Source organism: Oryx dammah, unplaced genomic scaffold, assembly GCF_014754425.2.
Source record: "Oryx dammah isolate SB20612 unplaced genomic scaffold, SCBI_Odam_1.1 HiC_scaffold_12, whole genome shotgun sequence".
NCBI classification, from domain to species: domain Eukaryota; kingdom Metazoa; phylum Chordata; class Mammalia; order Artiodactyla; family Bovidae; genus Oryx; species Oryx dammah.
Window position 1 is genome coordinate 38890352 of NW_024070196.1, and position 8059 is coordinate 38898410.

At 41.3% G+C, this 8059-nt stretch overlaps 1 pseudogene; it reads right to left on the bottom strand.

Moving 5' to 3' along the window:
* Positions 1 to 529: 529 nt before the first annotated feature.
* LOC120870995 lies at positions 530 to 1525 on the bottom strand (annotated as a pseudogene).
* Between the last annotated feature and the right edge of the window lie 6534 nt (positions 1526 to 8059).

Here is an 8059-nt window from a genome sequence, read left to right on the forward strand (position 1 = left end):
AAATGACACAACCATTTTGGAAGGCAATTTCATATTCTCTAAAGCCGAGTCCAAATCTTTTGCAACTCCATAGACTGTAGCCTGCCATGCTCCCCTTTACATGGGATTTCCCAGGCAAGAATACTGGAATGGATTGCCATTTCCTTTTCCAAGGGATCTTCCCAACCTAGGAACTGAGCCTGTGTGTCCTGCAGATTCTTTACCACTGAACAACCAGCGAAGCCTACAGCACCAAAACTGAGTTGAGACTCATATAATTTAGAATAACTTTAAAAATAGATATATTTTTTAAAGAGTTCAAAATAATTAACACTATACTTGAGGATGTTTTCCTAGTGCTGAAGGCTGACCTTAGGATCTTTCCAGAGTAATGGTTTCAATAGTAATGTTGGAGACGCTTGGTGAACTTTCAGTCATGGAGCTGCTCCTGTAAGCTAAATTGCAATAAACTCTCAGATCCTATAGAAGCAGGATCTATTTACATGTGATGATTTCAAATTCTATCCCCAGGTACCTATGAGCACTGTGATCAAGCCCAGATTCTGAGGGTATGATCTCATGATCCTGAGCAAAAGGCAGCCCCAACAGGGGAAACTCACAGAGTACTAACATGGTTTTCATGTTCAAACAAGGGGTGACTGAGGACCCCTTGAGGACATCACAGACTTTGATGGTATAATAGTTGTATCCAGCAGGATACACTGAGGAAGAAGTCCAAGCTGGAAGCTGCCCAGAGGCGATAGAGGCAACACACAGCATCATCTGATCCCGAAGCAAAGACATCTCCACCCAGGTTAATATCAGACACTGTTGATGTCAGATTCTTGTGTTTGAAAGGCCTGCACACACTGTCCAGGGCTCATGTGCACCCAATGGCTTTCTTGTCACATCTCCCAAACAAGAAGGTGTTCCAGGTCTCTGAGGGGGCCAGGTCCAAACAGAGCACGTCGGTCCCATGCCCATAAAAAGCACTGAAGCAGCCGCCTGCTCTCCACGTTCCACAGGCACACGTGCCGTCGCCACTGACCATCAGGATCTGCACATCAGAGTTAGTGAAGCTGCAAGCTGACAGATAGTCGGTGTGCATAGCAACAGACTTCTTTTTGGCAGCTATGTTTTTATTTTTGTCAAACGTCAGTAGATACACGAAACACTTATTATCCAAACCACCGCATGCGGCTGCACGTCCCAACGGGCGTATGCACACGCCGCCACCCACATGCTGTTCATCGCGACTGCGCACTCCTTGTTAGTAGTGAAGGAATCCCACACTACCACCTTCCCATCCAGCGAGGAGATCACCATCCTTCTCTTATTCTTGAACCAGTCCATGCACAGAACTTTGTTCCCATGGCCTTTGAGGGTCCTTCTGGTCTTCATGACAAATTGCTCTGGGGCCTCCACATGCTCGGCCACCTGGTGCAGCTCCCAGTCAGGCAGCTTGGCCTTCTCCTCCTCAAGTTTGCCCTTGAGGCTCGGCCTCACTCTTGATTGATGCCAGCATCTCGTTTTCATGTAGCCCGTCGGCTGCTGTCTTCATGCGGGGACCCACCTGGAGGGAAGCAGGATGCGAGTTAGCAGGCAGCTAAGGCGTGGACCACAGCACCGTAGTAGTGGGTCCAGCTGCCTCTCCATCCTCAGGCACATATCCCAGAGCAATGGACTTAACCTTTCTTGCTAACACAGTCCCTTAATATTTTTGAAAGTAATAAACCTTCTTGCCAGTTTTTAAATTGGCTATCATCTTTAATCAGAAGTGTTTGTAATAGTTCTGAAGGGTGTTAATTCCCAGTTAAATATAAATCTGGCATTATTAAATAAAATTGTTGCATCTCTCTTTTTACACATGTCTAAGGAATATGAATATAAGAATACATTTTTAACCAAACATCCTTTATTTGAAAAAACTTAATCAAGCTTTTCTTTAGCATTTAGAAATTTAACATCCGTCATGTTTCTCCTTAAACTTGTATCTCTGTTTCATCTTCCTCAAATAATTTTATCCTAAGGAAATATATTTTATATTTGGAAGTTTATCAGTAAAAAAATATGAATTTAGAAGATAAGAAAATAGTAAAGACAAAGCACTAGTGAGTAAAATGTAAACAAAAAGAAAAACAACAAGGAGACTTCTGTTTCTGGGAAGACAGAGTAAATGTACTTCTTATTCTTCCCAATAAGGACACTTTATGAAGAAAGGAGAAGAAAGACTGTTTAGGGACCATAGGATCCACAGAATGACACAGTGGTGAGTTCCTTGGAGTATCTTATATCCCAGACATGTAGCCAAAGAAACTGGCAAACTGGAACTACCAATAGGCACATGTAAGAAGAAACTCCAACAGCAGCCTCTCTCTCTAGTCTGGCTCAAGGCACATGAATCTGAGCAAACTCCGGGAGATAGTGAAGGATAGGGAAGCCTGGTGTGCTAAAGTCCATGGAGTCACAGAGAGTTGGACATGACTTAGAGGCTGGACAATAACAGCCGAGGGAAGCAGGCAAGGGGCAGCCTAGCAAAAGAGAAGACTTAAAATATATATATTATATATATACCTTCTCAACTTCATTCATTCAAACACCAAAGGGGGGCGCAAAAAATTGTGGCTCCACCTCAATCATGCTAGCAAAAACCAAGTGAGGAGCCTATTACTTCATCCTTATAAGACTATAAAAGTTACCCCAACCCCCTCCCTGCCAGGATGGTTTCAGAGATAAGCAAGTAGGGAGACAAGCCTTTCATCTCTCCTGGCTAGTGACAAGCCTACCCTGCAGTGTTAGTGGAGACCACATGGAGAACTGCAAGTCCCAAACTCCTAAGCTTGCCAAGCAATAATGAGACTCTCTGACTGTGTATCAACAGAGCACACTGTTTTAAGAAACTTGCACTCTTATTTCCAACTGTCAGTAGCAAGGAAAATCTTCTCCTGCTAAGGTAGTGTCAACATAAATCCATCTAAAATAGGTTTAAATACGCTATGGTCTCACAATATCATACAAAAAAATGTCCAGGTATCAGTCAAAACTCGCTGCTTATACCAAGAAACAGGAAGATATAAAACTGAATGAAAAAAAGAAGTCAATAGATGCCAACACAAATATGACAAAGTTGTTAGAACTATCTACAAATATTTTAAAGTAGTCATAATTACAATACTTTAATAAGCAACTATGGAAAACAAATGAAAAAGTAGAAAACCTCAGCAAAGAAATAAAATGTAAGATTTCTGCATGATAGTAGAGTAAGATGCTCCTTTTTTCTCCTCTTCAATCTAAAAGTAAAAAATCTACAACTCCAAAAATGTGCCTCTGCCCAATATACTAGAACACAGGAGAATTCTACTTCTCTGCACACCAACAATGGGTGGACCAGAACATATAGAAGCGGGACTAGGGGAACACTGGAGGCAGTGCCTGAAATCTTGGCTTCCAACCTTATAGCTGAGAGCCTGCAGCCTTATGGAACCTGGTAGAAGCAGGGAAGGTAGCTCACACAACACCAGCCTGCTGGCACAGGCAGTTGGGGAACAATGGCCGTAGAGTCTGGAACCCCATCCCTTCAGTTGCAAAGTGAAAGTCACTCAGTCATGTTCGACTCTTTGCAACCCCAAGGAATTCTCTAGGCCAGAATACTAGAGTGGGTAGCCTTTCCCTTCTCCAGGGGATCGTCCCAACCCAGAGACTGAACCCAAGTTTCCCACATTGTGTGTGGATTCTTTTCCATCTGAGCCACAAAGGAAGTCCAAGGGCGCCAACAATTCCAGTCCTCCCACCCCCCGACTGGAAGCAGAAAGATCCATGAATATAACAACACATGACATGGCAGAAGTACCCATGACAACAGATCCTCCTGTACCGAATCCCTCCCGCCAAAGCTCCAGAGCCTGCAAATGAGGGGCACAGCAGACGAGTCGGTCATTCCAGTGCTCCAAGCAACACTTGCAGCAGCAAGACATCAACAGACCTGGAGGCTCAAGCACTGATACCAGGAGTACTTGGTGACATCTCTGACAAGGCAGTGAAAGGGTGAAAGTGCCAACTCTCAAATATAATCAGGGACAGATGCCAAAATCAGATATAGACATTACAATAAAGAAAACTAAGCCAATATCTATTATGAATATAGACACAAAAATCTCCAACAAAATGCCAAACCACGCAACTTATGAAAGGGATTATATACCATCACCAAGGGGGACTTGCCTCAAGAATGAAGGTTGGTTCAGCATATGAAAAGCAACCAATGTAAAACACCGTAAAATCAAGGGGAAAAAAAACACATGATCATCTCAATAACACAGAAAAAGCATACGACAAAATCTAACATCCTGTCAATAACAACAAACTAGGAATGAAAGGAATCTTCCTCATTCTGATGAAGGGCATCTAGGAAAACTACACTGCTAGTAATGAAAGACTGAAGACTTCTACTAAAGATAAGGAACATATGTTTTCATATCTCTTGAGTATATACCTGGAATTGCTGGGTCATATCCTGCTACTATGTTTATCAAACTAGCAATGTATGGAAGTTCCAATTTCTCCAAATCTTCACCAACATTTATTATTTTCAATCTTTTAGACCATAGCCATGCTCGTGGTTGTGAAGCAGTATTATACTCTGGTTTTGATTTGCATTTCCCCAATGGTTATTGAGGTTGATCATCGTATGTATTTCGGTCAATTCCATATCCACTTGACACGTTATGTCTTAATTCAACATAATCTGCATTAATTGTGCATTTGTCAATAAATTTCAAGTGGGAAAAAAATGAAAAAGAAAGCCTATTTTGTCTGAAAAAAAAAATAATCAGAGATAGTGCAGGTAAGAGCAATCAAAAACTTATGCTATAAAACAAACTATTGGAAATAACAGAAGAGAGTCTAATTCCTAGCCTGTTGAATCCTTATTTTAAGAAAAAGTGTTACCTTCAGGTGCACCAGCAGACAAACAAATGATCAAGCACCATGAGGAACCACAATAACACTATACTTTCCCCCAATATGCACACAAAGATAATTCTTAAAGAAACCAAACTTGAAGTTACAGAGAATTCTAAATAGTAGTCATGAAAAAACTCAAAAAGGCAGTTCAGTGAGCTCAGGAGTAAAATTAATGAACAGAGTAAACAGAAGGAATACTTTACCAAAGAAACTGAAACTCTAAAATAGAACTAAGGAGAAAACCTGGAGCTGAAGAACTCAATAAACAAGCTGAACAGTGCATTCAAAAGCACTGCAGATAAAGCAAACCTTGAGGAAGAGAGAATTAGTGATCTTGAAGATGGAGGTCCAGAAATGATGCAATTAGAAGAGGAAAGAAAATTAAAATTTTTTTAAACAAGGAAATCTATGAGAGCTATTCTATTCTTTTAGGAAGGGTAACATTAAGGTCATGGTTCCCCAGAAGGAGAAGAGAGAGAAAAAGAAGCAGAGAGTTTATTTGAAGAAATAATAGCTGAGAACTTCCCAAACCTGGGAAAAGAACTAGACACACAAGTCCATGAACCTGAGAACAGCTTGTTACTGCAAAGCAAAAAGACCTTCTCCAAGATATGTATATTAAAATTGTCAGAAGTCAATGACAAAGAAAGAATTTTAAAAGGAGCCATGGAAAAACGGATGGTAACTTACAAAGGAACCCCCATTAGGCTATCAGCAGTTTTCTTATCAGAAATACTACAGCCCAACAGGAAGTAGAATAGCATTTTCAAAATACTGAAAGATAGAATAACTGAATACCCAGCAAAGTTATCATTTAGATATGAAGAACAAATAAAGCTTTCCTAAATAACAAACAGAGAAGGCAATGGCACCCCTCTCCAGTACTCTTGCCTGGAAAATCCCTTGGACGGAGGAGCCTGGAAGGCTGCAGTCCATGGGGTCACTGAGGGTCAGACACGGCTGAGCGACTTCACTTTCACTTTTCACTTTCATGCATTGGAGAAGGAAATGGCAACCCACTCCAGCGTTCTTGCCTGGAGAATCCCAGGGATGGGGAGCCTGGTGGGCCGCCATCTCTGGGGTCGCACAGAGTCGGACACGACTGAAGCGACTTAGCAGCGGCAAACAAACAAAAGTTGAGGGAGTTCATCACCACTAGACATGCTTTATAAGAAATGTTGTCCCGAAACAAAAATGCGGAAGTACACACCACTTTGACTGGGCTCCCCAGCTGTGGAGTCTGACATTGGGAAGATTAACTCTCTTCCGTGTTTAGCTTGTTTGAAAACCAGTGAACTTATCAGAAGGCTATAAGAAGCCAATACTCAACTCCTGAAATGTACAGGCACACACTTCCTTACTCGTGGGAATGAGGCATGGGCAGCAGATTGGAAATAGCCTGGGGCTCAGGCCGGTTTCCTGTAATCACAACAGGGTGCACCCCAATGCACACTGGCTGCCTGCTCCAGCCCCTTTTTCTCTAGGTCTGCTGCTGCTCTCCACTGGGGCAAAGGTGTCCTTGCCAGGGGAGGACTGCACACATGGAGGAAGCAGAGCCCGCTTACATATGACAATGCTTCTGAATGGGACCATGGCGACTGTTTCCAGGGAGCATGAGGAGGCAGTGTGTTGGAGACTGCCTGGGGCTCTGACACGCCTGGTGGGACAGTCCCAGCATGGACCCGAGGCCACACCAGGTAACTGCTGGAGCCCTTTCTGCCTCTGCCCTCCACTGGCGGGTGGGGGGAAGTGCCCTTGCTGAGAAAGTACACACTTAAAGGGAAAGAAACTACCTAGGACCCAACTCCCAGAGCTTCTGCTCCAGCACCTTGGGCCCTAGTTCTGACCCTGATTAGAGCAGGGAGAAGCCTTGCTCACATCTGGCACTGGCTCTAACCACTCCATCTCCAGCCCCACCTCCAACCAAGGTGATAGCTGCTAGCACATTTTGCAAGAAGATGTGATCCATGCTCACTTCAGACCCAGTTCTCCCATCAAAGCCACTGGGTACACACAACCGCGTAGGGATGCTCACACATCAAGGACCCTCCTTCAAGACTGGGGTAAACAATAGTATCACCAAATTTCATAGCGACAGAGAAAGTTAAACAGAATGATAATCAGCAGGAAAAAAAAAAAAAAAGAAAGAACATTGCTATATCCAGAAGTAAGAAAGAACCCAGCAAATAGAAATATGGGTGAACACAACAGGCCTTTTTTCCTACTCTAAAGTATTCTGAATCATGTTTGACAGCTGATGCAACAATTATAATATGGTGGTTCTAAATATAGACAGTCATATTTAAAATGATGATATTACTTTAATGATATTACTTTAAATAGATGGTAAAGGGATGTAGAGGATGGAAGAATTGCTATATTCATTTGAACTGATAAAATGATGATACATGTGTATATAATGTAAACCAAAAGAAACCACTAAAAAAGAAAATGCTGAAAACATACTTCAAAAACCCTAAAGGTAAATCAAAATGGATTATTGAAAGTATTAATAACCCACAAAAACTGCAGCAAAAAGGAAACAAACACCGAGTACAAAAGAAAAGAAACTAAAATGGCCAATTTAAGCCTTAAGTCATCAATAATTTTATTCAATATAAATAATTTAAATACACAAATTAAAAACTAGAGGTTGGCAAAGTGAATTGAAAACTTGAAACTCACTTCAAATATAATGATATATGTAGATTAAAAGGAATAAAATACAAATATAAAGAAAATGTAAATATTTAAGTCATGTGAAAGCATGAATATCTTTTATTCATCTTCTCTGCCCTGAAGTCCACTTTATATTAGTTGATTTCAGGGCAAAGACGGTATTTCCACAATTGAGAATTTAACACTCATTTTCTTAACAATTGGTCAGATATCAGAAAATCATCAGGAGCATAAAATAAAGACAATTAATCAATAGAAACTAATTGTCATTTATACAACACTTCACTCAAGAATGGTAGATTTTTTTTTTCAAATATCCATGGAATATATACTAAGAGAGATCACATCCTGGGCCATAAAAAATTCTCAGTTAATTAAAAAGAAATCATTTTGTTGTTGTTGTTGTTCAGTCACTAAGTCTGACTCTTTGCAACCCCAT